A 13694-nucleotide genomic window follows, 5' to 3' on the forward strand; every position below is an offset into this window, starting at 1 on the left:
GAAGAAAAAAAAATGTATATGGAGTTGCTGACATGAGTGCAATCTACAAAGCCGTTGAGGCTGATCCTCATGGGAGGATTATTGCACCAGGACCCTTAGCACTTTTAAAATGCCATTCAATGCCACGGGCTAGATGTAAACTGCAGATGACCATGTTGTGGTAGTTACCATGGATACCCAAGTGATGTGTGAGCTAACACATAGGCCCAACAGATTCCAAGAAGGCCAGAATCACCAGCGGCACCACCATCGATTGTCAGGTCACCCGGATTCAGCAAATACCAGAGTCCAAAATGATGCAGGTTTATACTGTTAATTTTCAGTTTATCGTTACAGTTGGTGTTATTCCATGTCGGAAGGGACGCAGCTACAGCCAGTGGGGTAACTAGAGACAGGCAGGCAGCTATGTGCAACAAAGGTAGGCGTGTTGTTTTCATATGCAGATCTGAAATATTGTCTTATATGCAAGAGGAGGAGTGATGGGGGTTCAGGCAAAAGCCAGGCTATGGATTGCATTGCTAAATGCTCCATCAGAGTGCAATGGTCGCCTGTCCTTTTTTTAAGTGATGATGTGGGTTTAGCCTGTGCTGTATGTATGTATGGGTGGCTGACTGCCACCCACCCAGAAAGTGTATGGGAGGCTGGTTGGCTGCCAGCCTTCCTTCCATTCCTATGAGTAATGTGAGTGCTCATGAAGGGGACATGGTTGGGTCCACCCCTTTCCCGGTTATCCCCTCTAGGCCTTTTGGCTTAGATCAAGTGTAAAAAAAGAAAGGATCTTGCGACAGATCGCATCCTGAGGCACGTTTTTTTTTGTGTGAATACTTGCACTTGGGTGACTTGTGAGCACATACTGATACATACGTTCCCTATCTGGGGACCATAAATTAAATGGATTTTTGAGAAAGGGAGCTGATTTGGAAGCTTGCTTCTGTCGCCCTATGCATTGACCCGATGTGGCAGTATCTTCGGGTAGTGAACAGTGCACCACCCCATTCCAGTGTTAAACAAGAAAGATTCTCATTTAATCCTCCGTGGGTGAGAATTTGAGTTTGAGAATTGGAGACCAAAATGATGAGTTGCACTGACTGGTTTATGAACGTCTATTCATTTAGCGTTTTAATGACCATGTTTGCACACTGATTGGTGTAAAAAAATAAAATAAAACTAAATAATAATAATCTAGCACACCTGTGCAGGTTTGACATGACATGACAGGTAGCTGTCTTGTGGGTGGTGCTGAATCCTGTTAAATGACATGAGGGTCTCATGCCTATACACAAGGGTGTGTCATTGCTGTTGCTTGACCATGCATTGGTTTCTGTGGTCAGTGAATGATAAAAACAAAATTTACCATCCATTGATGGATGGGAAATCCGCCATGAGGCATTTGTTTTTAGAAACTGCTGCTCACAACCAATGTTGCAATGGAGTGTCTCCATCTGCTGGTGGTATTGGAAAGGCATTAGTGCTATGACAGGGTCTGAAGAAGAAGAAGAAGAAGAAGAAGAAGAAGAAGACGGAAAAAAATATATATAAAAAGAAAAAGAGAGAGAGAGAGAGAGACTGACTTAGTGAGCGAGTGAGTGAGAGAGTGAGAGTGAGTGAGAGTGAATGAGTGAGTGAGTGATTGAGTGAGTGAGTGAGTGAGTGAGAACAAATGAGTTAAAGCAAGTGAGTGAGAGAGATCGAATGAATGAAAGTCTGAATGACAGAAAGAAAAAAGGATGAAGAAAGAAGCATGAAGAAAAAAAAATGTATATGGAGTTGCTGACATGAGTGCAATCTACAAAGCCGTTGAGGCTGATCCTCATGGGAGGATTATTGCACCAGGACCCTTAGCACTTTTAAAATGCCATTCAATGCCACGGGCTAGATGTAAACTGCAGATGACCATGTTGTGGTAGTTACCATGGATACCCAAGTGATGTGTGAGCTAACACATAGGCCCAACAGATTCCAAGAAGGCCAGAATCACCAGCGGCACCACCATCGATTGTCAGGTCACCCGGATTCAGCAAATACCAGAGTCCAAAATGATGCAGGTTTATACTGTTAATTTTCAGTTTATCGTTACAGTTGGTGTTATTCCATGTCGGAAGGGACGCAGCTACAGCCAGTGGGGTAACTAGAGACAGGCAGGCAGCTATGTGCAACAAAGGTAGGCGTGTTGTTTTCATATGCAGATCTGAAATATTGTCTTATATGCAAGAGGAGGAGTGATGGGGGTTCAGGCAAAAGCCAGGCTATGGATTGCATTGCTAAATGCTCCATCAGAGTGCAATGGTCGCCTGTCCTTTTTTTAAGTGATGATGTGGGTTTAGCCTGTGCTGTATGTATGTATGGGTGGCTGACTGCCACCCACCCAGAAAGTGTATGGGAGGCTGGTTGGCTGCCAGCCTTCCTTCCATTCCTATGAGTAATGTGAGTGCTCATGAAGGGGACATGGTTGGGTCCACCCCTTTCCCGGTTATCCCCTCTAGGCCTTTTGGCTTAGATCAAGTGTAAAAAAAGAAAGGATCTTGCGACAGATCGCATCCTGAGGCACGTTTTTTTTTGTGTGAATACTTGCACTTGGGTGACTTGTGAGCACATACTGATACATACGTTCCCTATCTGGGGACCATAAATTAAATGGATTTTTGAGAAAGGGAGCTGATTTGGAAGCTTGCTTCTGTTGCCCTATGCATTGACCCGATGTGGCAGTATCTTCGGGTAGTGAACAGTGCACCACCCCATTCCAGTGTTAAACAAGAAAGATTCTCATTTAATCCTCCGTGGGTGAGAATTTGAGTTTGAGAATTGGAGACCAAAATGATGAGTTGCACTGACTGGTTTATGAACGTCTATTCATTTAGCGTTTTAATGACCATGTTTGCACACTGATTGGTGTAAAAAAATAAAATAAAACTAAATAATAATAATCTAGCACACCTGTGCAGGTTTGACATGACATGACAGGTAGCTGTCTTGTGGGTGGTGCTGAATCCTGTTAAATGACATGAGGGTCTCATGCCTATACACAAGGGTGTGTCATTGCTGTTGCTTGACCATGCATTGGTTTCTGTGGTCAGTGAATGATAAAAACAAAATTTACCATCCATTGATGGATGGGAAATCCGCCATGAGGCATTTGTTTTTAGAAACTGCTGCTCACAACCAATGTTGCAATGGAGTGTCTCCATCTGCTGGTGGTATTGGAAAGGCATTAGTGCTATGACAGGGTCTGAAGAAGAAGAAGAAGAAGAAGACGGAAAAAAATATATATAAAAAGAAAAAGAGAGAGAGAGAGAGAGACTGACTTAGTGAGCGAGTGAGTGAGAGAGTGAGAGTGAGTGAGAGTGAATGAGTGAGTGAGTGATTGAGTGAGTGAGTGAGTGAGTGAGAACAAATGAGTTAAAGCAAGTGAGTGAGAGAGATCGAATGAATGAAAGTCTGAATGACAGAAAGAAAAAAGGATGAAGAAAGAAGCATGAAGAAAAAAAAATGTATATGGAGTTGCTGACATGAGTGCAATCTACAAAGCCGTTGAGGCTGATCCTCATGGGAGGATTATTGCACCAGGACCCTTAGCACTTTTAAAATGCCATTCAATGCCACGGGCTAGATGTAAACTGCAGATGACCATGTTGTGGTAGTTACCATGGATACCCAAGTGATGTGTGAGCTAACACATAGGCCCAACAGATTCCAAGAAGGCCAGAATCACCAGCGGCACCACCATCGATTGTCAGGTCACCCGGATTCAGCAAATACCAGAGTCCAAAATGATGCAGGTTTATACTGTTAATTTTCAGTTTATCGTTACAGTTGGTGTTATTCCATGTCGGAAGGGACGCAGCTACAGCCAGTGGGGTAACTAGAGACAGGCAGGCAGCTATGTGCAACAAAGGTAGGCGTGTTGTTTTCATATGCAGATCTGAAATATTGTCTTATATGCAAGAGGAGGAGTGATGGGGGTTCAGGCAAAAGCCAGGCTATGGATTGCATTGCTAAATGCTCCATCAGAGTGCAATGGTCGCCTGTCCTTTTTTTAAGTGATGATGTGGGTTTAGCCTGTGCTGTATGTATGTATGGGTGGCTGACTGCCACCCACCCAGAAAGTGTATGGGAGGCTGGTTGGCTGCCAGCCTTCCTTCCATTCCTATGAGTAATGTGAGTGCTCATGAAGGGGACATGGTTGGGTCCACCCCTTTCCCGGTTATCCCCTCTAGGCCTTTTGGCTTAGATCAAGTGTAAAAAAAGAAAGGATCTTGCGACAGATCGCATCCTGAGGCACGTTTTTTTTTGTGTGAATACTTGCACTTGGGTGACTTGTGAGCACATACTGATACATACGTTCCCTATCTGGGGACCATAAATTAAATGGATTTTTGAGAAAGGGAGCTGATTTGGAAGCTTGCTTCTGTCGCCCTATGCATTGACCCGATGTGGCAGTATCTTCGGGTAGTGAACAGTGCACCACCCCATTCCAGTGTTAAACAAGAAAGATTCTCATTTAATCCTCCGTGGGTGAGAATTTGAGTTTGAGAATTGGAGACCAAAATGATGAGTTGCACTGACTGGTTTATGAACGTCTATTCATTTAGCGTTTTAATGACCATGTTTGCACACTGATTGGTGTAAAAAAATAAAATAAAACTAAATAATAATAATCTAGCACACCTGTGCAGGTTTGACATGACATGACAGGTAGCTGTCTTGTGGGTGGTGCTGAATCCTGTTAAATGACATGAGGGTCTCATGCCTATACACAAGGGTGTGTCATTGCTGTTGCTTGACCATGCATTGGTTTCTGTGGTCAGTGAATGATAAAAACAAAATTTACCATCCATTGATGGATGGGAAATCCGCCATGAGGCATTTGTTTTTAGAAACTGCTGCTCACAACCAATGTTGCAATGGAGTGTCTCCATCTGCTGGTGGTATTGGAAAGGCATTAGTGCTATGACAGGGTCTGAAGAAGAAGAAGAAGAAGAAGAAGACGGAAAAAAATATATATAAAAAGAAAAAGAGAGAGAGAGAGAGAGAGACTGACTTAGTGAGCGAGTGAGTGAGAGAGTGAGAGTGAGTGAGAGTGAATGAGTGAGTGAGTGATGAGTGAGTGAGTGAGTGAGTGAGAACAAATGAGTTAAAGCAAGTGAGTGAGAGAGATCGAATGAATGAAAGTCTGAATGACAGAAAGAAAAAAGGATGAAGAAAGAAGCATGAAGAAAAAAAAATGTATATGGAGTTGCTGACATGAGTGCAATCTACAAAGCCGTTGAGGCTGATCCTCATGGGAGGATTATTGCACCAGGACCCTTAGCACTTTTAAAATGCCATTCAATGCCACGGGCTAGATGTAAACTGCAGATGACCATGTTGTGGTAGTTACCATGGATACCCAAGTGATGTGTGAGCTAACACATAGGCCCAACAGATTCCAAGAAGGCCAGAATCACCAGCGGCACCACCATCGATTGTCAGGTCACCCGGATTCAGCAAATACCAGAGTCCAAAATGATGCAGGTTTATACTGTTAATTTTCAGTTTATCGTTACAGTTGGTGTTATTCCATGTCGGAAGGGACGCAGCTACAGCCAGTGGGGTAACTAGAGACAGGCAGGCAGCTATGTGCAACAAAGGTAGGCGTGTTGTTTTCATATGCAGATCTGAAATATTGTCTTATATGCAAGAGGAGGAGTGATGGGGGTTCAGGCAAAAGCCAGGCTATGGATTGCATTGCTAAATGCTCCATCAGAGTGCAATGGTCGCCTGTCCTTTTTTTAAGTGATGATGTGGGTTTAGCCTGTGCTGTATGTATGTATGGGTGGCTGACTGCCACCCACCCAGAAAGTGTATGGGAGGCTGGTTGGCTGCCAGCCTTCCTTCCATTCCTATGAGTAATGTGAGTGCTCATGAAGGGGACATGGTTGGGTCCACCCCTTTCCCGGTTATCCCCTCTAGGCCTTTTGGCTTAGATCAAGTGTAAAAAAAGAAAGGATCTTGCGACAGATCGCATCCTGAGGCACGTTTTTTTTTGTGTGAATACTTGCACTTGGGTGACTTGTGAGCACATACTGATACATACGTTCCCTATCTGGGGACCATAAATTAAATGGATTTTTGAGAAAGGGAGCTGATTTGGAAGCTTGCTTCTGTCGCCCTATGCATTGACCCGATGTGGCAGTATCTTCGGGTAGTGAACAGTGCACCACCCCATTCCAGTGTTAAACAAGAAAGATTCTCATTTAATCCTCCGTGGGTGAGAATTTGAGTTTGAGAATTGGAGACCAAAATGATGAGTTGCACTGACTGGTTTATGAACGTCTATTCATTTAGCGTTTTAATGACCATGTTTGCACACTGATTGGTGTAAAAAAATAAAATAAAACTAAATAATAATAATCTAGCACACCTGTGCAGGTTTGACATGACATGACAGGTAGCTGTCTTGTGGGTGGTGCTGAATCCTGTTAAATGACATGAGGGTCTCATGCCTATACACAAGGGTGTGTCATTGCTGTTGCTTGACCATGCATTGGTTTCTGTGGTCAGTGAATGATAAAAACAAAATTTACCATCCATTGATGGATGGGAAATCCGCCATGAGGCATTTGTTTTTAGAAACTGCTGCTCACAACCAATGTTGCAATGGAGTGTCTCCATCTGCTGGTGGTATTGGAAAGGCATTAGTGCTATGACAGGGTCTGAAGAAGAAGAAGAAGAAGAAGAAGAAGAAGACGGAAAAAAATATATATAAAAAGAAAAAGAGAGAGAGAGAGAGAGACTGACTTAGTGAGCGAGTGAGTGAGAGAGTGAGAGTGAGTGAGAGTGAATGAGTGAGTGAGTGATGATGAGTGAGTGAGTGAGTGAGTGAGTGAGAACAAATGAGTTAAAGCAAGTGAGTGAGAGAGATCGAATGAATGAAAGTCTGAATGACAGAAAGAAAAAAGGATGAAGAAAGAAGCATGAAGAAAAAAAAATGTATATGGAGTTGCTGACATGAGTGCAATCTACAAAGCCGTTGAGGCTGATCCTCATGGGAGGATTATTGCACCAGGACCCTTAGCACTTTTAAAATGCCATTCAATGCCACGGGCTAGATGTAAACTGCAGATGACCATGTTGTGGTAGTTACCATGGATACCCAAGTGATGTGTGAGCTAACACATAGGCCCAACAGATTCCAAGAAGGCCAGAATCACCAGCGGCACCACCATCGATTGTCAGGTCACCCGGATTCAGCAAATACCAGAGTCCAAAATGATGCAGGTTTATACTGTTAATTTTCAGTTTATCGTTACAGTTGGTGTTATTCCATGTCGGAAGGGACGCAGCTACAGCCAGTGGGGTAACTAGAGACAGGCAGGCAGCTATGTGCAACAAAGGTAGGCGTGTTGTTTTCATATGCAGATCTGAAATATTGTCTTATATGCAAGAGGAGGAGTGATGGGGGTTCAGGCAAAAGCCAGGCTATGGATTGCATTGCTAAATGCTCCATCAGAGTGCAATGGTCGCCTGTCCTTTTTTTAAGTGATGATGTGGGTTTAGCCTGTGCTGTATGTATGTATGGGTGGCTGACTGCCACCCACCCAGAAAGTGTATGGGAGGCTGGTTGGCTGCCAGCCTTCCTTCCATTCCTATGAGTAATGTGAGTGCTCATGAAGGGGACATGGTTGGGTCCACCCCTTTCCCGGTTATCCCCTCTAGGCCTTTTGGCTTAGATCAAGTGTAAAAAAAGAAAGGATCTTGCGACAGATCGCATCCTGAGGCACGTTTTTTTTTGTGTGAATACTTGCACTTGGGTGACTTGTGAGCACATACTGATACATACGTTCCCTATCTGGGGACCATAAATTAAATGGATTTTTGAGAAAGGGAGCTGATTTGGAAGCTTGCTTCTGTCGCCCTATGCATTGACCCGATGTGGCAGTATCTTCGGGTAGTGAACAGTGCACCACCCCATTCCAGTGTTAAACAAGAAAGATTCTCATTTAATCCTCCGTGGGTGAGAATTTGAGTTTGAGAATTGGAGACCAAAATGATGAGTTGCACTGACTGGTTTATGAACGTCTATTCATTTAGCGTTTTAATGACCATGTTTGCACACTGATTGGTGTAAAAAAATAAAATAAAACTAAATAATAATAATCTAGCACACCTGTGCAGGTTTGACATGACATGACAGGTAGCTGTCTTGTGGGTGGTGCTGAATCCTGTTAAATGACATGAGGGTCTCATGCCTATACACAAGGGTGTGTCATTGCTGTTGCTTGACCATGCATTGGTTTCTGTGGTCAGTGAATGATAAAAACAAAATTTACCATCCATTGATGGATGGGAAATCCGCCATGAGGCATTTGTTTTTAGAAACTGCTGCTCACAACCAATGTTGCAATGGAGTGTCTCCATCTGCTGGTGGTATTGGAAAGGCATTAGTGCTATGACAGGGTCTGAAGAAGAAGAAGAAGAAGAAGAAGACGGAAAAAAATATATATAAAAAGAAAAAGAGAGAGAGAGAGAGAGACTGACTTAGTGAGCGAGTGAGTGAGAGAGTGAGAGTGAGTGAGAGTGAATGAGTGAGTGAGTGATTGAGTGAGTGAGTGAGTGAGTGAGAACAAATGAGTTAAAGCAAGTGAGTGAGAGAGATCGAATGAATGAAAGTCTGAATGACAGAAAGAAAAAAGGATGAAGAAAGAAGCATGAAGAAAAAAAAATGTATATGGAGTTGCTGACATGAGTGCAATCTACAAAGCCGTTGAGGCTGATCCTCATGGGAGGATTATTGCACCAGGACCCTTAGCACTTTTAAAATGCCATTCAATGCCACGGGCTAGATGTAAACTGCAGATGACCATGTTGTGGTAGTTACCATGGATACCCAAGTGATGTGTGAGCTAACACATAGGCCCAACAGATTCCAAGAAGGCCAGAATCACCAGCGGCACCACCATCGATTGTCAGGTCACCCGGATTCAGCAAATACCAGAGTCCAAAATGATGCAGGTTTATACTGTTAATTTTCAGTTTATCGTTACAGTTGGTGTTATTCCATGTCGGAAGGGACGCAGCTACAGCCAGTGGGGTAACTAGAGACAGGCAGGCAGCTATGTGCAACAAAGGTAGGCGTGTTGTTTTCATATGCAGATCTGAAATATTGTCTTATATGCAAGAGGAGGAGTGATGGGGGTTCAGGCAAAAGCCAGGCTATGGATTGCATTGCTAAATGCTCCATCAGAGTGCAATGGTCGCCTGTCCTTTTTTTAAGTGATGATGTGGGTTTAGCCTGTGCTGTATGTATGTATGGGTGGCTGACTGCCACCCACCCAGAAAGTGTATGGGAGGCTGGTTGGCTGCCAGCCTTCCTTCCATTCCTATGAGTAATGTGAGTGCTCATGAAGGGGACATGGTTGGGTCCACCCCTTTCCCGGTTATCCCCTCTAGGCCTTTTGGCTTAGATCAAGTGTAAAAAAAGAAAGGATCTTGCGACAGATCGCATCCTGAGGCACGTTTTTTTTTGTGTGAATACTTGCACTTGGGTGACTTGTGAGCACATACTGATACATACGTTCCCTATCTGGGGACCATAAATTAAATGGATTTTTGAGAAAGGGAGCTGATTTGGAAGCTTGCTTCTGTCGCCCTATGCATTGACCCGATGTGGCAGTATCTTCGGGTAGTGAACAGTGCACCACCCCATTCCAGTGTTAAACAAGAAAGATTCTCATTTAATCCTCCGTGGGTGAGAATTTGAGTTTGAGAATTGGAGACCAAAATGATGAGTTGCACTGACTGGTTTATGAACGTCTATTCATTTAGCGTTTTAATGACCATGTTTGCACACTGATTGGTGTAAAAAAATAAAATAAAACTAAATAATAATAATCTAGCACACCTGTGCAGGTTTGACATGACATGACAGGTAGCTGTCTTGTGGGTGGTGCTGAATCCTGTTAAATGACATGAGGGTCTCATGCCTATACACAAGGGTGTGTCATTGCTGTTGCTTGACCATGCATTGGTTTCTGTGGTCAGTGAATGATAAAAACAAAATTTACCATCCATTGATGGATGGGAAATCCGCCATGAGGCATTTGTTTTTAGAAACTGCTGCTCACAACCAATGTTGCAATGGAGTGTCTCCATCTGCTGGTGGTATTGGAAAGGCATTAGTGCTATGACAGGGTCTGAAGAAGAAGAAGAAGAAGAAGAAGAAGACGGAAAAAAATATATATAAAAAGAAAAAGAGAGAGAGAGAGAGAGACTGACTTAGTGAGCGAGTGAGTGAGAGAGTGAGAGTGAGTGAGAGTGAATGAGTGAGTGAGTGATTGAGTGAGTGAGTGAGTGAGTGAGAACAAATGAGTTAAAGCAAGTGAGTGAGAGAGATCGAATGAATGAAAGTCTGAATGACAGAAAGAAAAAAGGATGAAGAAAGAAGCATGAAGAAAAAAAAATGTATATGGAGTTGCTGACATGAGTGCAATCTACAAAGCCGTTGAGGCTGATCCTCATGGGAGGATTATTGCACCAGGACCCTTAGCACTTTTAAAATGCCATTCAATGCCACGGGCTAGATGTAAACTGCAGATGACCATGTTGTGGTAGTTACCATGGATACCCAAGTGATGTGTGAGCTAACACATAGGCCCAACAGATTCCAAGAAGGCCAGAATCACCAGCGGCACCACCATCGATTGTCAGGTCACCCGGATTCAGCAAATACCAGAGTCCAAAATGATGCAGGTTTATACTGTTAATTTTCAGTTTATCGTTACAGTTGGTGTTATTCCATGTCGGAAGGGACGCAGCTACAGCCAGTGGGGTAACTAGAGACAGGCAGGCAGCTATGTGCAACAAAGGTAGGCGTGTTGTTTTCATATGCAGATCTGAAATATTGTCTTATATGCAAGAGGAGGAGTGATGGGGGTTCAGGCAAAAGCCAGGCTATGGATTGCATTGCTAAATGCTCCATCAGAGTGCAATGGTCGCCTGTCCTTTTTTTAAGTGATGATGTGGGTTTAGCCTGTGCTGTATGTATGTATGGGTGGCTGACTGCCACCCACCCAGAAAGTGTATGGGAGGCTGGTTGGCTGCCAGCCTTCCTTCCATTCCTATGAGTAATGTGAGTGCTCATGAAGGGGACATGGTTGGGTCCACCCCTTTCCCGGTTATCCCCTCTAGGCCTTTTGGCTTAGATCAAGTGTAAAAAAAGAAAGGATCTTGCGACAGATCGCATCCTGAGGCACGTTTTTTTTTGTGTGAATACTTGCACTTGGGTGACTTGTGAGCACATACTGATACATACGTTCCCTATCTGGGGACCATAAATTAAATGGATTTTTGAGAAAGGGAGCTGATTTGGAAGCTTGCTTCTGTCGCCCTATGCATTGACCCGATGTGGCAGTATCTTCGGGTAGTGAACAGTGCACCACCCCATTCCAGTGTTAAACAAGAAAGATTCTCATTTAATCCTCCGTGGGTGAGAATTTGAGTTTGAGAATTGGAGACCAAAATGATGAGTTGCACTGACTGGTTTATGAACGTCTATTCATTTAGCGTTTTAATGACCATGTTTGCACACTGATTGGTGTAAAAAAATAAAATAAAACTAAATAATAATAATCTAGCACACCTGTGCAGGTTTGACATGACATGACAGGTAGCTGTCTTGTGGGTGGTGCTGAATCCTGTTAAATGACATGAGGGTCTCATGCCTATACACAAGGGTGTGTCATTGCTGTTGCTTGACCATGCATTGGTTTCTGTGGTCAGTGAATGATAAAAACAAAATTTACCATCCATTGATGGATGGGAAATCCGCCATGAGGCATTTGTTTTTAGAAACTGCTGCTCACAACCAATGTTGCAATGGAGTGTCTCCATCTGCTGGTGGTATTGGAAAGGCATTAGTGCTATGACAGGGTCTGAAGAAGAAGAAGAAGAAGAAGAAGAAGACGGAAAAAAATATATATAAAAAGAAAAAGAGAGAGAGAGAGAGAGACTGACTTAGTGAGCGAGTGAGTGAGAGAGTGAGAGTGAGTGAGAGTGAATGAGTGAGTGAGTGATTGAGTGAGTGAGTGAGTGAGTGAGAACAAATGAGTTAAAGCAAGTGAGTGAGAGAGATCGAATGAATGAAAGTCTGAATGACAGAAAGAAAAAAGGATGAAGAAAGAAGCATGAAGAAAAAAAAATGTATATGGAGTTGCTGACATGAGTGCAATCTACAAAGCCGTTGAGGCTGATCCTCATGGGAGGATTATTGCACCAGGACCCTTAGCACTTTTAAAATGCCATTCAATGCCACGGGCTAGATGTAAACTGCAGATGACCATGTTGTGGTAGTTACCATGGATACCCAAGTGATGTGTGAGCTAACACATAGGCCCAACAGATTCCAAGAAGGCCAGAATCACCAGCGGCACCACCATCGATTGTCAGGTCACCCGGATTCAGCAAATACCAGAGTCCAAAATGATGCAGGTTTATACTGTTAATTTTCAGTTTATCGTTACAGTTGGTGTTATTCCATGTCGGAAGGGACGCAGCTACAGCCAGTGGGGTAACTAGAGACAGGCAGGCAGCTATGTGCAACAAAGGTAGGCGTGTTGTTTTCATATGCAGATCTGAAATATTGTCTTATATGCAAGAGGAGGAGTGATGGGGGTTCAGGCAAAAGCCAGGCTATGGATTGCATTGCTAAATGCTCCATCAGAGTGCAATGGTCGCCTGTCCTTTTTTTAAGTGATGATGTGGGTTTAGCCTGTGCTGTATGTATGTATGGGTGGCTGACTGCCACCCACCCAGAAAGTGTATGGGAGGCTGGTTGGCTGCCAGCCTTCCTTCCATTCCTATGAGTAATGTGAGTGCTCATGAAGGGGACATGGTTGGGTCCACCCCTTTCCCGGTTATCCCCTCTAGGCCTTTTGGCTTAGATCAAGTGTAAAAAAAGAAAGGATCTTGCGACAGATCGCATCCTGAGGCACGTTTTTTTTTGTGTGAATACTTGCACTTGGGTGACTTGTGAGCACATACTGATACATACGTTCCCTATCTGGGGACCATAAATTAAATGGATTTTTGAGAAAGGGAGCTGATTTGGAAGCTTGCTTCTGTCGCCCTATGCATTGACCCGATGTGGCAGTATCTTCGGGTAGTGAACAGTGCACCACCCCATTCCAGTGTTAAACAAGAAAGATTCTCATTTAATCCTCCGTGGGTGAGAATTTGAGTTTGAGAATTGGAGACCAAAATGATGAGTTGCACTGACTGGTTTATGAACGTCTATTCATTTAGCGTTTTAATGACCATGTTTGCACACTGATTGGTGTAAAAAAATAAAATAAAACTAAATAATAATAATCTAGCACACCTGTGCAGGTTTGACATGACATGACAGGTAGCTGTCTTGTGGGTGGTGCTGAATCCTGTTAAATGACATGAGGGTCTCATGCCTATACACAAGGGTGTGTCATTGCTGTTGCTTGACCATGCATTGGTTTCTGTGGTCAGTGAATGATAAAAACAAAATTTACCATCCATTGATGGATGGGAAATCCGCCATGAGGCATTTGTTTTTAGAAACTGCTGCTCACAACCAATGTTGCAATGGAGTGTCTCCATCTGCTGGTGGTATTGGAAAGGCATTAGTGCTATGACAGGGTCTGAAGAAGAAGAAGAAGAAGAAGAAGACGGAAAAAAATATATATAAA

At 43.4% G+C, this 13694-nt stretch overlaps 8 pseudogenes; all 8 read left to right on the plus strand.

Annotated features, from left to right (window-relative positions):
* The first annotated feature begins 729 nt into the window (after window positions 1-729).
* Window positions 730-993, plus strand: LOC130300855 (U2 spliceosomal RNA; annotated as a pseudogene).
* Window positions 994-2472: 1479 nt separating this feature from the next.
* LOC130300851 (U2 spliceosomal RNA) lies at window positions 2473-2736 on the plus strand (annotated as a pseudogene).
* A 1467-nt stretch (window positions 2737-4203) lies between these two features.
* Window positions 4204-4467, plus strand: LOC130300856 (U2 spliceosomal RNA; annotated as a pseudogene).
* Window positions 4468-5938: 1471 nt separating this feature from the next.
* LOC130300858 (U2 spliceosomal RNA) lies at window positions 5939-6202 on the plus strand (annotated as a pseudogene).
* Window positions 6203-7684: 1482 nt separating this feature from the next.
* LOC130300859 (U2 spliceosomal RNA) lies at window positions 7685-7948 on the plus strand (annotated as a pseudogene).
* A 1470-nt stretch (window positions 7949-9418) lies between these two features.
* LOC130300861 (U2 spliceosomal RNA) lies at window positions 9419-9682 on the plus strand (annotated as a pseudogene).
* Window positions 9683-11155: 1473 nt separating this feature from the next.
* Window positions 11156-11419, plus strand: LOC130300862 (U2 spliceosomal RNA; annotated as a pseudogene).
* A 1473-nt stretch (window positions 11420-12892) lies between these two features.
* LOC130300863 (U2 spliceosomal RNA) lies at window positions 12893-13156 on the plus strand (annotated as a pseudogene).
* The last annotated feature ends 538 nt before the right edge of the window (window positions 13157-13694 follow it).

The sequence above is a fragment of the Hyla sarda genome, unplaced genomic scaffold (assembly GCF_029499605.1).
Source record: "Hyla sarda isolate aHylSar1 unplaced genomic scaffold, aHylSar1.hap1 scaffold_1103, whole genome shotgun sequence".
Classification (NCBI taxonomy): domain Eukaryota; kingdom Metazoa; phylum Chordata; class Amphibia; order Anura; family Hylidae; genus Hyla; species Hyla sarda.